Source organism: Prionailurus bengalensis, chromosome B1 (assembly GCF_016509475.1).
Source record: "Prionailurus bengalensis isolate Pbe53 chromosome B1, Fcat_Pben_1.1_paternal_pri, whole genome shotgun sequence".
NCBI lineage: Eukaryota > Metazoa > Chordata > Mammalia > Carnivora > Felidae > Prionailurus > Prionailurus bengalensis.
The window spans coordinates 71,132,663-71,150,296 of NC_057344.1; the positions used below are offsets into that span (position 1 = coordinate 71,132,663).

General features: G+C 37.5%; 1 protein-coding gene across 2 annotated transcripts in view; it reads left to right on the forward strand.

Annotated features, from left to right (window-relative positions):
• The window catches only part of PDGFC (platelet derived growth factor C), a 206,676-nt gene that overhangs the window by 74,184 nt on the left and 114,858 nt on the right, over nt 1–17,634 (forward strand). The window lies entirely within an intron of this gene.

Genomic DNA, 17,634 nt, shown 5'->3' on the forward strand with positions numbered 1-17,634 from the left:
CTAGATACGTAAGCTGTCCATTTAGGAAGTGAGAGTGGCAGTCTCAGTTTTGAGATTTCATGTTGTATATTTAGACTATAATTAGGCTACTTCTTTCCCTAAAGATTTTAAAAACAGCCTCCAATTAAAAAGTCAAGATTATTCAAGTGAAATATAGTCAATCAAAATTGTACACTGAGGGAGTTAATACACCAAAATCATTGCCAATATGTTTATAGTGATAAAGTAATAAATTTGGGCATGATGTCCTTTTAGGTGTGGAACAATGGAATTGAATAAATGATTAGTTAGTTCACCAGTTATGTTTTGAGCCCGTGCTATATATATCAGGCACCTTAGGAGATGTTAGGAATAAAAAATGAATGATACAAAGGTGTGAACTTCAGGGAATGCACAATTTAAGGGGGTTTTTCAAAGTCTAGTTTTATGAGAGAAAAAAATTACTAAAGAGAAAGAAGTCATGTAACCGTTGGTATGCTTTATATGGATGACTTTAAAACATAGTATTTATATATATTTTTATTTTCTACCTAAGATGTCAAAACACTTTGAGTTTCTAAATTATATTTGTTTTGCTTGCACTTTGATTTTCTTAGTGTACCTCACTGCTGTTTAACCAAGTGTAGAAATCAACAGACCATTGAGAGCAGTAATTGTCCCACTATTGCTTCATCAAGAATATTTTTTTAAATGGTGATGAATGATTTCATAAATATATCCAGTAAAGCTCCTTGTATTCATTGTATTCACAGGGGCCTTCTCACCATTAAATCACAGGACTAAAGTTTAAAACATTTACCGTTACTGCTATAGGTAATGAACAGAATAGCTCTGTTCACGTTAAAAGAACTAGACTCTCATCTTAACCTTTTTTGTTTTTACTGAAATTCTTTTGTAGACTTGCAAAATATGTTATTTAATTTTTTTCTACATGTTTATTCTTGACAGAGAGAGAGAGAAAGAGCATGAGTGGGGAAGGGGCAGAGAGAGAGAGGGAGACCCAGAATCTGAAGCAGGCTCCAGGCTCTGAGCTGTCAGCACAGAGCCCCTCCCGGGGCTCGAACTCACAGATCACGAGATCATGAGCTGATCCGAAGTCGGAAGCTCAACCAACTGAGCCACCCAGGTGCCCCTGACTTGCAAAATAATTTAAAAGAACTATGACAGAGACTGTTATTCTATTTTCAAATGGACAATATTGAAATGCGAACTACTGAGAAAGGATGTTACAAGGTCCTTTTAAGAATTGTGTGTTGTTAACCTAAGAACCTGTGTCGAGAGGGTAGTGAGGGTAGTGAGGACTTGATCAGGCATGTGCCAGGCATCTGTACAGTTTCACTCCAAGGCACTCAGTGGGAAGGGCAAGTCCTCTGAACACACCTGCAAGCACATAGCTGTGAGAGCCCCGAGCCCTGCACTGGAGGTCTGACACCGTAAGATCATAGCTCGAGTGACAATACTGTGGTCTCCCATGCATGTGCAGTTCAATTTATGTCATCTGTGTCATCATCTGTCAAGAAATGATAAATTCAGATGAAGTCCTTTGGCTGAAAAGTTCATTTATGGAATTCATTTATAGTTAGTTTTTGTCTAACTTTCCCCTCCCCCATAATAGTCCCCTGCGATTTTTTTTTTTTTCCTGGACTTCACGTTTACCATTCATCAAGGATTAGGACAGTATTCTGTTATGATTTATGTTTCATTTTTGCTTGAGAGTCGTGGTAAGAGAAATGATAGTGCCATCAAAGAAAATTTAAAAATAATAAAAAAAAACCCCACAACAACAAAAATTAAAAATAAACAGTCTAAGAACTGTTTGTGGGGAGACCATTAATTCTGCATTGCATGTGTTGTGTTTTGGTTTCGCAGGACTTCAGGGCTGAGTTGGGAAGCATGTCACTTTTGTGAATTGTGACTCAACTAGAGTATAACCTACTTAAAGAGAGTGACTGTCATTTTTGTTGTAATTTCTGCCACTGTTGATGTGTCAGTGGTCTTGACATTTACTGGTGCTTTATATATGTTTTTGCATTTGTCTTGTGACGCTGTATTATTTTCCCCCTTTTTTATAGATAAGTAACTCCAAGAGTAGGAAATTTAATTAATTGTTTTAGGCTATCTGGTTGTAGAGCCAGCGTTTGAGTCTAGCCTTGACTGGGTTGAGAGCTTGTGGAAGACTTACTTTTCAGTCCACACAATGAAGCTAAGTAAATGCCGGTTTAATAGACAACCAGCAAGTACTGCATGTCTAGGTAAAATAGAACATTCTATTCATCATGAGAGTGGCGTTTAGGGTAAGAGTACTAGTTTGTGTTCAAATTTTTCAATTATAAAAATCTTTAACATACATTGATGCTGATGGAACATTTATTTTTAATGGGAAATGATCACACTATTAATCAAAGTGTTCTTTTTTGTATAAATGAATGGTGAATTATTCAACCACAAAGCTAGCTACCTTTAGTCACCACCGAGTCTTAGGACACATGCTAAAGAGGAGCAAAAGGTTTATATTGTTAGCCTTTATCTGCACTTAACTTATTTAACTGAACACTATAAAAGTTTGCTAAAAGGTTAATCCGAGGTCATTTCAATTTGTCTTTGCTTACTGGCCAGGTGGAAATCACTGTTCCTAAAGGAATAGTGACTGAGGGTTAATGTCATAAGACTCTGAGGGTAACGTTTGCAGCCTTGCCAATCCTCAGTGAGAATGTAATGTGTGTGTATATATACATACATATATATATGTATGTATATATACACATATATATATGTATACAACAAAATAAATATGGGGATACAGAAAAATTTAAACATTGAAATAATGTATTTAGGTAATAGTAGGTTTATAAAAGGTATTTGTATTATATTTATATCTGCCATTGAGTTTACATTTATATTTGCTAATGGGTTGCTTTATCAATGTTTACATGCAGCCTTGTTTAATTTATTAAGTTTTTTTGTTTGTTTGTTTTTTGTTTTGTTGTTGTTTTTACATTAGCCTTTTGGCCAACACATGTATTGAGCATCTATTGACTCCTGCGTCACATGGGCTGGGCGATCTCGCTCCTGTTTCAAAGAGATCTCAGTTTAGTGACAAAGACAGGGAAATAAACCAACAAAAGTGGATTCACGGGCTTTGGTAGGATGAGAAGGAACGAGCCTTAACCCTCAGTTGAGTTGAGAATATATGCAGTGGTGGGGGCAAGGGGACTGCTTGGGGAAGACTTTTCAGAAAAGCTGAGACTTTCCCCAGCCCTGGAAGGTCAAGAGGAATGAGGTAGGTGGCAGAGGGCATTCCAAACAGAGGCAGCAGCACGTGCCAAATGCTGAAGCGGTGCTGCCTGAGATTGGGACGTACATGGTAATTTGGCTCAATTGGAGTGATGGGTGCAGGGGGTGAGTCGTCACTTTCAGACCAGCAGAACCTCAGGCCTCTGGGAAGAACACACCGTTCTTTGCACCGTTCAAACCCTCTGCCGTCCTGGCCTTTCCACTCTCTGGGTGAGCACACAGGCTCCTCCTCTTTCTTTGTAATTAGGTTCCCGGCAGCTTGTGTTTGTGCTACTCCCTGGGTCACTACTTGTAATGGACCCCCCCCCCCCCCCCCCCCCCCCGCTTCCTGTATGCTTCAGTCACCTCACGTGACACGTGTAGCTTTCAGACCAGTGCTCAGGGCCATCCTTGTAATCCCGGGAACTCACAAAACAGAGAACACTCAGCATGTATTAACTCAGACATCCTGCTTGGGTAAAAATAAGTAAATAAATAAAAATAATAGTCAGTGAATCCATCAAATAGCTAGAAAACCTACCCACCTACTCCCATGCACCATATATGTTTTCACCTGATACACTAATACGTGGATAATTCAACATTTTAAAAATAGCAACACAGCTTTATTAGACCTTTATAATGAAGCCTGCAAGGCTACTGTTTGGATATACATATAAGCTAAATTATATGCAGAGAAAGCCAGTTGGCTGTTGTTGAAAGTTGGGCATACTCCAAGAGTAAAGAAAAACAATATCTCTGAGGTTCAGATCTCCTTTAAGTTATGAAGTTCACCATATTCAGCTGGTCCACTTATGTTCTGTGGAGTTGTGTGGCCTGGATCTATGTTGGCTTCAGTTTATGCCGATGAATTAAAGGTTCAGGTTTTTACATGTGAACTCCAACGTACAACATTGGCATACTAGTCTCCTGGACAGTGATGATGAACGTTATGGACAGGATGGGCATTAAGAAGAGCATTGACTTTGAAAATTATATACGTTAGCCTCCCAGTTTTAACACCTGAGTAGGTTACTTAACTCTTCTAAGCCTAAGTATTCTTGAATATTCAGTGGCGATAATACCTGTTCTTTCTCGATAACCCTGGGACACTATGAGCATGAGATGATATATACCTATGTGTGTCTTGGAAAGTATAAAATGCAGTATAGATTAGATTGGATGTGAAGGTCTGATGCTTAGGGAAAGTACAGATCTGTATTTGATATTCTGTAGTCACGACTGGGTATTTGAGTAGATGAAAAGATGAGGACAAAATAATTAGCATGAACACAGCTAAGAAATCATGGCTGATGGGAGGGGAGCCCTCTGTCTGGGCAAGCAAACTAGATTTTTGAAGATAATAGCTTTGAATGAAAAATGAGAGGTTTGCTATCATCCACAATAACAAGTGTCTGAATTGTTCATCACACAGTAGTAGACACACAATGTGTTTGTTCTTCCAGAGTTCTGAGGGCAGCTCACAAAGGAATCATTACACACCATGTAGTTCAACATTGGACAACCCCCAAAAGAGTGAATACCTCAAAGCATTTAACAGACTGACTTTGAAGAAACTTGTTTATTTTTTCAAGCATGTAGTTCTTGGATGAACAGTTCTCCTCTCTAATTATCTGAGTTGTATGTACCCCCTTTCTCCCAACTTATTGTGAATACTTCATGTAGGTAGCCACTGAAGGCTTGCACATAAATTGGAAAAAAGATGCATAATTGTCCAGTAATAAATATATGGCGTTGTGGGGGGGATGACACTGGAGGAAAATGAATGAAATACTAGGAAAGACTGATGTGGCATGCAAACAAAACAAAAGAAAAAAAGATGAAACAAGATTGAGGTTTTTAAGAGGAAACTGAAGGAACAGGTAAAGGAAATCAACAAGAAAGTTAGGTGGAATCAACAGGAAAGGGACTTCTGAGGAAAGATTTCTGGGTGTAAGACCAAGAAGCAAAAGCATCATGTAATGGGGGATACTCTTTAGGGAGTATTTTTATTTCAAACCTAATTTTATATCCTAACTTATAATCAGAAAAGATCTTCTTTCCTTAAGGGCTCTCTTGAACTAAATTAGAGTATAAATAGTTAGATGGTATAAACATGTACACAAAGCTGAGTTCTGTTTGCTTGTTTATATATTTATTTATTTAAGAAAAAAATTAAGTGGACTACATGCCCAACGTGGGGCTTGAACTCATGACCCCAAAATCAAGAGTTGCATGCTCTATGAAATGAGCCGACCAGGTGTCCCTAAGATTTGAATTCTGAAACGGTATTCGTGTAGTGGCCAATTGGCTAATCGCAAGCTTAAATGACCTACCACAATATTGTTTTTTTGTGTTGTTTGTTCGTTCGTTTGTTTGTCTGTTTTTATTCTCTAAACATCAGAATGAAGACTAAGTTTCTGTTAAAGTTGTAATGAAGGAGGTAATAAATATGCAAGTCGGGGTGGGGGTACAGCAGGGCTGTATGTTCATTATGTACCTCTCCAGTGGTGAAAACAAGTAGTGCTTTTGGCCAAACTGGGGGCCTCTCTATGGTCCCTCCATGGTTCGACATTCATTCATTCATTTATTTATTTATTTATTTATTTATTTATTTATTTTTTATTTTTGGGACAGAGAGAGACAGAGCATGAATGGGGGAGGGGCAGAGAGAGAGGGAGACACAGAATCGGAAACAGGCTCCAGGCTCCGAGCCATCCGCCCAGAGCCCGACGCGGGGCTCGAACTTACGGACCGCGAGATCGTGACCTGGCTGAAGTCGGACGCTCAACCGACTGAGCCACCCAGGCGCCCCTCGATATGCATTTAAACTATTGTAACCTCTTAAGGCTGATTAATCTGTAATACACGTATACATTATAACCATGTTTGAATTTCCTGTTGATATTTACCAAAAAGAGATTTAAGAGGGAGTATTATTTAGAAGAGAGATTCCTGTTGGAAAGCTTATTGAGCTATTACAGGCGTGGGTTGTCAGGTTTCTGCTTTTCCTCTGCTAGTTTAATCTTGAACGCTCATTTGTCTCTTCTCCCGCTGTTATCACCATGGACTCTTAAAGTTTCTTTAACAATTGATTTATTCTTTTTTGTCTTTTGAAGAACGGCATTACTTCTGTGACATTGTCAGTTAACCCATTACTAAGAAAGAGTTAAAATAAAATATGTGACTTCAGACAGAGTATTAATGCTCACGTTTATGGATGACGTACATCACCTGTTGGGAAAAAGAAATAAGAAGCTCACAAATGGAGAATGGCCCAGTACTATTGAAATGAATAGCTCAGTATGTTCTCTGTGTTACTTGTTATTAAAAGCAGAGCTAGAGGAAGTCTTCCTGTCAAGGTAACAGACTTTTAAGTAAACAATTGGCACATAGGCATGCCTAAATCAGATTTTCACACCTACACTAAATAAACTATGATGCTGCTAAATGTTTATGGTGGTCCTCTTCCTCACATTTTATGAATATATGATCTAATGGATGTTTGGATAGAGAAATAAGTTTTTTAAGAGTAGGTCTTATGGCTTTGTATTAGGATGAATATTATGTGTATATACCTACAAGAATTCTTACGGAGCATCATCACCTAGGATACTTCTAGCTGCCAATGCTAGGAGACTCAATTGATGGCTTAATTATCAAATTTACTGTCTCATGTAAAGAGCAGTCTAGAGTTAGGGTATTTTCAGGCTTACTTGATTCAAGGGCTCAGTGACATCATCACCAGGGTTTTAAAATCTTTTTTGCCTATCATCCTTAGCCTGTAGACTTTAGTTAGACCTTAGGCTTGTCCCAGCATCACCTCCCCACATAGCCGGGTGCAGACACAGAAAAGGGAAGCTTCTCCACGACTGTGTCTAATTGCAGTTTCCACTTCATTGGCCAGAATTGGGTCTCATTACTCTGCCTAGAGAAGTGGCTAGCCACCTAGCAATGAGACCACCATTCATTGTATTAGTTCATTTGTGATTTCACTGCTGGGCTGGGGAAGTGTTCAGCCTCTGCTGAAGGACCTGGTCACTTTGGGGAGGAAGAATAAAATAAAGATTCTGTTAACAGAGTATAGTGAGTGTAGGACGGCAGTTGGGTTATTAACAGAGTTGTATCTGCCAAATATCAATTCACAAGATTTTATAACATTGCTAAATAAGAAAAACTACCTTATTTTTTAACACAGAATGTAAAAAAAAAAAAAAAGGATCTGAATAAAACCGGAAGTCTTGTAAGAACAGTCATTAAGGATGAATGAAGTAGCAGTTAAGCTTTTGGTCTCCTAAGAATACTCATTGCAAGATAGTTTGACATTTTAGGACAGACGAGTGAAGTGTCTAAAAAAACCGTACCCCCCCAAATATTCTCACATCTATCGTTATGATGTAGATGTTTTATCTTATCGATAGTTTTGTCAATAGTTTTATGTAGGAGACTTTGCTATAAGTTACTCTTGATTGATTGATCTTATGTAACCTCCTCCTGCTCCTTATCCCCATCGAAGTGTCTCTTTCCTCTCCACCCGCCACCTCCAAGTCTCATTTGCTGCCAAACCTGCCATAGCTTGGCTTTTGCAGTACAAAATTTTAAGAATTTAACAAGCATTCTAGGTGATAATTATCAACCCAGGAGTTGTGAACTGTAACGTAAGATTAAATCTGTTAGTTCAAGTGTACTAGGTTACCTAAGAGGAATTTCCAAAATTAGTTTGTTATGTGGGAAGTTGAACATAAGAAATATAGAGGTCTAAATCTTATTACACAAAATGAAGTGGCAGCAATTTGACACTAGAGGATGATGTTTGTATTTTTATATGCTATCCGTATTTCAATTGTTAGAGTTAAATTTTTTTTAATGTTTATATATTTGGGGGAGACAGAGAGACAGCATGTGTCGGGGAGGGGCAGAGAGAGAGAAAGACAGAATGTGAAGCAGGCTCCAGGCTCCTAACTGTCAGCACAGAGCCCGACGACGCAGGGCTCGAACCCACAAAGCGCGGGATAGTGACCTGGGCCTAAGTTGCATGCTCAACCAGCTGAGCCACCCAGGCGCCCCTGGAAAGCTTCTTTGCTGAGAGGTTTGCCTTAGCCAATCCTGAACTCCCAGCAAGTTGAGGCCTACAGGTCCCATCATTCTTGTCTAAGAAATCATTGATAAGATTCTACATTTGTAGAATCCGTTAGGTGATTTAGTGTGTTTTATGACACCAAGGTAATAATTTTGTGCAAGTACATATGTAAAATCACTTTCACATAAAGTATTTGCTGCAGAGAATTTAGGTTCCCTCTTTGCTAAGCCTTGGCATGCCTGCATTTGAGGTTTGGATCAGATAAGCATCTCTTTAGCCTCTAACATGAAAGTGCTTGTCAAACTCTGCACAGGTTTTCAGAGTTAAATCTGTGGGTTCTTTTTCATCTTTTGAGAGCATTGGAACTTTTAAAGTAATCTAAAGCAGACATTATGTTGCTTAGACAGAAGAAAACCATCTGTCATAGTTGTTTTCTAAATACAAACACAAACTTACACTCCGTAGATGACAGACGTCTGGTATGAAAAATTATATCCATAAAAATATATGTATATATTTAAATCAGCTGCAGAAACAAATATTTAGGCCCAATAAAAATAATAGCATAGTGCATTTATATATTCCTAACTACATATGAACTTCAAATAATTTTTACGGTCTTTGATTTCATGACCTATTCTTATTACATGGAAAAGGGGAAAAAATAAGTATGAAATTTTCAAACTTCACAAATGTTAAAGACACATTATTTAGCTGATTTTATCTAATTAATATGAAGCGAGTAAATGTGACATTGTCATGGAATCTATATTGGAATGTAAAAAAACCCAACATGAGAACTAGGGATTATTCACTAAACTCTGAGACTAATTCATTTGTGGTTGTTTATAGAGATAAAAGTTTTGATCTGTATTTCTTTATGGATGCCAAGACTGAATTTTGACTAGAGCCAAGAACTTAAAACTTGCAAGAATGGGTGACTCAGTCGGTTGAGTGTCCAACTTTCGGCTCGGGTCATGATCTCATGGTTCGTGGGTTCAAGCCCCACGTCGGGGTCTGTGCTGACAGCTCAGAGCCTGGAGCCTGCTTCAGATTCTGTGTCTCTCCCTCTCTCCACCCCTCCCACTCATGCTGTCTCTCTCTCTCTCTCACTCTCTCTCTCAAATGTAACATTAAAAAAAAATTTAAGTTGAAAGAATGGGACTAAAAATGAAAACAAACCACAACAATTAAACAACTACCTATGCAAGTAATAACTATAAGTTATTGTATAAAATAAAAATAAGAAAAAGAAATTAAAGGGCAAAAGTGAGGAATTTACCAGCATAATGATTGACTGTATCAGTTACTTTATTTTATGGAAATAAAAATTAAGTCTGAAATAGACTGGATGCCATGTTACAATATGTTTATCGTTGTTGAAAAAGAGGATTGAAACTTGATCCATTGTGGAATAGACTCAAATATTCATTAATCTGTTTATTTCATAAAATGCTTTCCACCTAACTAGTTTCCTAATGTGTATGTGGTATGGGTGTACTTGGATATTAACAAATTGGATTTCATGTGTTTTTAATTAAATGTTAAAATTTCTTTTTTCATGGTTGTAAATAACTACCACGTCAGTGAACAGATATTTAAATTGAAACATTGAGGAGATATTTATGTGGACAAATAAAAAGAGAAGCCAATTGGAATTTCTGATTACTTTTATTTCTGTAATCTTTTATGTAGAAAGTATTGAAGAGGCAATATATCTGGTGGTTATTTTACTTTTTTTAATACAGACACTCCTTTCACTGGTTATAGTTAGTTTTGTTATTGACTATTTAAAGTATTACATGTTAGAAAGAGAAATGGCCGGAAACTCTTCTCTGTGTCAGATTTACCTCTAGTGTGGTGAAATCTAACTGCCTCCCAGGCTAGGTTCTGTGTGATCTGTTAGCAGCAGGATACTTCAGGAAAAAGGCACATTCTTCATTACCAGTCCACGGAGTTTCTGCATGAGGACTTAGAAACCAGAGCAGGTCTTTCCCACAAACCTAGACTAGTGCCTAGATATGGGGTCTGTTTCTTGTCTCTTTTACCTTGGGGTCAGCCATGAACTCCGCCTTACGGATTATCATTATAGCTGAGCAAGAAGGAAGTCCGATGAGAAGATAGGAAGTGCCTTTCACAGATGAAAGCTACCCTTGCAGTGTTTGCCTTCTCACAGGTTTCCTCTTGATCTTGTTTAGTTTTCCTTCTCAGAAGCAATCTCCAGGTAGGATATGACCTTAAAGAAGGGAAGGGATCTTTAGGGACTCACAGAAGAATACATGCCTTTAATCTTCGGCTGAAAATCAGGGTGGATTAATTCTAAATGGCCTGTGGAGATGGAGATCCTTCACTTCCCCTCAAGATTAGAGTGGGTACTATTTGCCAAAGGTGACCTTTACCTTGTGAGTGTGCTAGGACTCAGGTCCGATGCAAATAGCAAGGGGTGAAGGCCAGTTAACAAGTGGCACAGAATTTTTACTTTGCACATTACTGGAGGCTTTGAAGGAACTAAATTTATTTCAGGAAAGGAAAAATAATGTGTTATTATTGAAAATCAAAACAGTGAAAATCTGCATGTTCTATCTAGTAGCTAGAGAATGTTCATAAGTCATGTTTTAGAATATTGGGATTTCTGGTAAAATACCCCATTGTTTGTATAAAGCTTAAACAGAGATCTGATAAGCAGCTGTGTTCTTTTTTATTAATGTACTGTATTTGCTAGTGACACCCTATTGTTTTATTTTTCGTGCTTTTGAAGTATTCATTTTTGTTACCTTTGTCACTGTTAGGGAGATTCAAGAAAGTAAGCAACTTAACAGAGGCAACAAGGAATTGGACTCTAAAACACTTTGCTTTTCCCAACCTGGTTTTGCTAGAAAGAATTGGGGGATTGATTTCGTGTCTTGGTAGATCATTTGTTGATTTATAGATGTAAAAGTAAGTTTTTCAAAATGCCTTGTGGAGATAACAAAAATTATTAGTTACTCTCATCAACCAGCAAGGACAAACCTTTCCTTATTGTGATATCCAAAGAGAGAATGATTTAAGGATTTAATTTTGTTGCAGTTTTCAAAGTAAAACTTTCAGGGCTCGTCAAGACTTTTTGGTGTAGAGCAGTAAGGAAGCCTCCAAAAGGAAGAAGAATGGGAAATTAGGGAACTAGTTTTTAAGCAGATACTGTACATAGGTCACCCTATAAGGAAGCTGATATTATCCACATTTACGGATGAATTATCTGGGGCACAGGAATGTAAATTAGTCATGATCACATAACTAGCACATGGTTGGGAAGGTTAAAAATCAGACATATTTCAATCATTTAGGACCTATAAGGTGTCAAGTTCTTTGTTAATCGTTGGAAATGCAAAGATTAATTAGACATAGGAATGCTTGAATAGGAATCCCTTCGAGTGGTAAAGTGAAGTGTTCTCTTATTCTAAAGTTGTAGCTCTGTTTGTTTACTAGAGAATAGTGCTGCAGATGGCAAGTGCAGACTGTATAAAGACTGTTTCAGCGGGAGTGGGAGCAAGAAAACCTTTGAATACTAGACCAGTGATTTTGTGTTCCTTCGTTCTGCACTGGGAAGCCATAAATGTTTTTGAGCAAAGGAATTACATAATCCCAACCAATTTTGTCAATTACAATATTTAAAATCATTCTCGTGTTGAATTTTATTGGCAATAAAATTTAGTTTGCCATATTCCAGTTGTATCTTACTTTTTCTCAATCATGTCATGACCCCCAGGCACAAAATGATTGGATTAGGCTGGACTTGACAACCGCTTGCTCATATCCCCCCTCAGTGAATCTCGATTTTGCCTCGTCTCCTTTCACAGATAGCCATTTATCTATCCTACCCATCCATCCACTTACTAACTTCACAAATACTTATTAAGTGATTTCCACATGCAAGGTCCTGTGGTAAGCCCTGGGGTATGATGGTGAATAAGGTAAACTTAGTCCTGTCCCTGGGGAATTTACCTTCTAATTGGGTAGGCAAAAAGCAGACAATGAATTAGTTTAATTGCGTTTATTATATGTGCTGTGGAAGACATGTACAGGATGTTGGGAGAATATATTACAGGGGATCCGATCCTAACATGGTAAGTGAGAGAAAGACATCATGAGCAAATGACATTTGTACTGAGATATAAAGGGTGAACAGAATTAGGCCAAAAAAAAAAAAAAAAAGGATATAGATTATGGTATTGGGATTGGTTGGAGATACCAAAAAGGATGATCTTAGAAGAGAAAGCCCATATTCCGTTTTATTCCACTTTTACCTCTTCTGAATTTTTTAGCACTTTAGTGTTTGTACCAGACATTTGGATTTTATTGAATAAAAATATAGTGTATTGTGCTTTGCCTTATTATTTCATGAGTGTACATTCCTAGAATATTGGAATTTGTCTTTTAACAACCACAGTGCCTTGAATAGTGCTTTACATATATTATTTGTTCAACTGATAACCTGATATAAGAATAGTGTTTGGAAATTTGTGGGACAGAATTAAGAAGGAAGACAAATTTTTATAAAAATAACCTGTACAGGGGCGCCTGGGTGGCGCAGTCAGTTAAGCGTCTGACTTCAGCTCAGGTCACAATCTCGCGGTCCGTGAGTTCGAGCCCCGCGTCAGGCTCTGGGCTGATGGCTCAGAGCCTGGAGCCTGTTTCCGATTCTGTGTCTCCCTCTCTCTCTGCCCCTCCCCCAGTTCATGCTCTGTCTCTCTCTGTCCCAAAAATAAATAAACGTTAAAAAAAATAAAAATAACCTGTACATGCATCACTTATCCCATTATAAAATCTACCCAGAATATTTAGTTCCGGTCATTTGAAGGTGCCCCTTCAAATCGTCATCAGTAATTTTTAGATTAAAAGAGAACAGCGTTGAAAATGAAATTATGTCTTGCTTACCTAGAAAGCTATATCATTATTAGGTGATACTGAAGTTATTAATTTGAGATGTTTAGATAAATGGACTACGCTGTTTTAGACTACATATTGTTTTTGATCGTTGAAAAGCAGAGTATAGATATATTGATTTTTGTTAATTGAACATCTGTTTCTTAGCTTCTATCTTATGAGAGGGAAGGGTTGTGCTTAGGAACTATGCTGCCATTTTTTGTTTTGAGGGTATTTTCGTAAATGAAAAGAAAGTATTAACAATGAGAAAAACTCCAAAGTTTCACAGTTTTAGTAAAGATGCTTTTAGCATAATATGAAAAATAACTTATATTTTGAAGCATTCACTGCTATAAAATTCTTGCCAGAAATCCTATATTATGAAGAAGGGACTGATGTTATAATTTCATATTTAAAAAAGAATTAAGCAGAGGAATAAGAAACCCTGGTAACCAAGATTCTTTGCAATATGCACAGTAACTAAAGTTTTTATAGACCTCCTCAATCTTTTCCCTCTTACTATGGTATGTAAATCGTGCCTCGTCAGAGTCTTGTGTACTTTTCTGTGATTCAGTTTTCTCATCTATCAGGTGGGGGATTAAATGGTCCCAGTTCAAAGCTGTGTTGAGAAGAGTAGGAAGAATAAGTTATCTGACATTTACTTTGGGATTTCCCCCCCCCCCCTCATATTTTTATGATTTAAAGTCATTTGTGATTTTAAATGATTAGGAATAGAGTTTCTTTTATTAAGTGCAATGGACACAGGGAAACTTCATCTACTTATTCAGGTCATTGCTTTGTTTGTGTTTTTCTTCTAGCACAACGAAATATTTGTGTTTGATTCTGTTTCTGTTCCAACTTTTGTATTTTCTTCCTCTGGAGCATCTGTCATTCTTAGGTTGAATCTCCATTCTTTGTGTTCTCTGTTAACTTTTCCCACATCTCAGGGTTAATGGACCCTCGGCATTTCATTTGTAATATTAAACAGTTTTCAAATTCTTTCTTAAAGTTTTCTGTGCTAAGTCACTTTTGAGATACATTTTCTCTTCTGATTTGTCAGGATATTACCTTTGGCTTGTGTATATATATATATATATATATATATATATATATATATATATGTATGTGTGTGTGTGTGTGTGTGTGTATTTTTTAAGTCTCCATTTACCTTGTTTGAATGAAGAGACATCTGGTGAGTCCTGGGGTCACTAACAGATAGAATGTGTGGACTTCCTTTTAATGGCTCATCATCCACTCGAATGATGGTCATATTCTCTCATCGGTTCTCAAACGAGAGGGAAGGTTGATATGCTTAGACCCAGAACTTTCCAGCGAGGTGAGGGATCTTCATTGCTCACATTCTGTTTTTCTGATGAAAAGGAGGACATTATGAATGTCTATAAATCCCGTTATGTGCAGGTAACGGGGGTATTCTTGAAGGTACCCTGACCTTAACAGTCACCTCCACTGCATTTTGAATACCTGCCATCTCTCCTTTCTACTCGCACTCATCCATTGTTTTCGTTTTGCTTTCTAATCATTGCACTATCTGAATGGTCATACATATTAAAAGGCTATGTATACACATAAAATGTTTCTGGGCATTTCAAAAATAAGTTATAAAATAGAGGAATGTTTATTTAGTCTGCCATAAATTCAGTGTTTTTGGCTAAGAGACAGGTGAAGGGGAAGAGGCAGGATCTTTCTTCCCCCCCTTTTTTTATTCCAGATGGATTGCCCTTTTTTGTTTCTTAAGCTAAATCGTAGCTAAGCTGCTGATTTACTTTTCATTTCACCTGCTTTGACCTTATCATTTTGTGGAAATTCTCCCCAGATTGTGTAAGATCTGTTTTGTTAGGCATAGTTTTCAGTTGTATTTCAGTTTTTTCGTTTTCCAGGATTCATCTCAGAAACCACTTTAAGGTCATTCTTATGTTTGAGTTTTCAAAGCTGTATATTTAATACATATTTTAAATATTCAAATAAATATTGATACACAGCCTATGGTTCTATAATATTTTACTTAAAATTTTTTAATGTTTATTTTTGAGGGAGAGAGGAAGGGAGAGAGAGAGAGAGAAAAAGAGAGAGAGAGAGAGAGAGAGAGAGAGAGAGAGAGAGAGAACTTGCGGGGGAGGGGCAGAGAGAGAGGGAGATGCAGAATCTGAAGCAGGCTTCAGGCTCTGAGCTGTCAGCACAGAGCTCGACGCAGGACTTGAACTTGAACTCACGAACCACGAGATCATGACCTGAGCTGAAGTCGGATGCTTAACCAACTGAGGCACCCAAGCTCCCTTATAATATTTTACTTTTTAAATTATTTGAAGATGACAGTCTTTATGGTATATATTAATATTTCTTTACTTGTTAATTATAGTTAAGACGGTTTATTAACCATATAATACATGGTGTACTTTGTTGTCACATTTTGTGAACATCTTATAGTCTTTTTTGTTTTATTTATTTTTGAGAAGTGGAGAGAGAGAGAGTGTGCACATGCACACGGGGGAGCAGCAGAGAGAGAGGGAGAGAGAGAATCTCAAGTAGGCTTTGTACTGTCAGTACAGAGCCCACCGCAGGGCTCAAACTCATGAACTGTGAGATCATGACCTCAGCTGAAGTCAAGAGTCAAGACGCTCAACTGACTGAGCCACCCAGGAGCTGCAACATCTCAGAATCCAATGCCCCATGTCAAAGCTCATGCCCAAAAGGCTGTTAGGCTAGATATTTTAACATGGAAGGTACTTTATGTCTGGTATTAGGCCATGCCATGTTCTGGTCAGTCCTATAAATCTCCTGAGAACTATTGCTGCAAATGATGATATATGCATATGTAACAATAAACACCAAATTTTCTTATAGTTGTAATTCATGGGTGAGTCTGGGCCTCCAGTATGTTAATTAGGAATGAGCTGTTGCAGACAATTTAGTAAATAACAAAAAGTCTTTGGATCACAGGGACTTGAGAATCTTGTAATTGCTCCTTTACATAGAAGACTATCTTTTGCTCAAAGAAGATGTGTTTCATTTTTTTTTAATGAGGTGACAAGAGCTATCCATTTTATGCTTTCCGCAAATGTATATTAAGAGCATAGTAAGTCCAAAGAATGTTTGAAGCCTTTGATATAAAATAGTGAACAAATCAGCCACTGTTCCCTCTTCATGACCCTATAGCCTTTATCTCAAACTTGGCCACACTTTCACAATTTTTACAAAATCATATTTGCCTGTGGCACGATTCACTAAGTATTTTTTCTTCCATTGAGAAAGTTTTTTTTTCTTAAATAAAGTTTTAAGAGAAGCTGTAGGAAATGCCCATGGAAGCAAAATATAATTTTTATATATGCGATATCTCTTGAAGTGAATTATCCACTATTAAGATAAAGAAAGACCATGCCCTTTTTATGTACTAGCCAAAATTATATTAAGGACCACTAGTTACCACACTTTCAGAAACAGTGACCAGAGCAAGGATTCTGAACTGAGCAGTCTGGAGGGGCTAGCTGTCCTCATCACTTTGGGGGTGGGAGGTCAGGAGATGAGTGCAATGGACGAACTGCTTGTCCTCAACCTGTTCCCAGGGAGCTACTAATATTGATGAGTAAAAAGTCATTGGACAAAACTAGCTTTGGAAAGGGAGCATTCACAATAAATAGTCAATGCTTTGTGAATTTTGTAAATCTTGTTGTGCATTTTGCATTGTATATGTGCTTTCAGTGTAAGAGTTTTTTAAAAAGACTAACAGTACAAATGACTTTTGTAATTCATAGCAATCCTGAAATGCATGTGTACTTAAATTCTTATTGTGTGCAGAAGTATTTTCTTATCAAAGATCAAGTCATTTGAAATTTTATATTCAGTGGCATTAATGTGGAATGTTGAAAGGAAAACATAGTAAGATATATTTTGTGGCTTTAACTGATTTTCAGTCTAGTTAAGGGATAAAACCTAAACATATCCTGCAAGCCTTTAAGCTTAAACTGCAAAATGTGTGAGTCTGACAGATGTGCCTCAGGAGTTCAGATGGGATGAGATCATTGTGTGCTATATAGGTCCAGGGGCTTTGTGCAAGAAGTCAGACTCTGGCCAGCCCTTTGAAGCTTTGAGTCAACAGGGTATTCCAATTGAAGTGCATCAAAGCGATACCACCAATAATGTTTAGTAATGTATGTGCTAGAAAAAACAAATCCTTCATCAGTTTTTTTGGATTTGAAGATCTAGTCTTGTTTGAATTTCTTCTAAGCCATAGACGCATGCTCTGGTTACCCAGAAATTCACACCTGTGGCATATTGTTTTGCATATGGGTTTACTGATGTGTGTGTGTGTGTGTGTGTGTGTGTGTGTGTGTACAAATAAATTTCACTATATTATCATATAT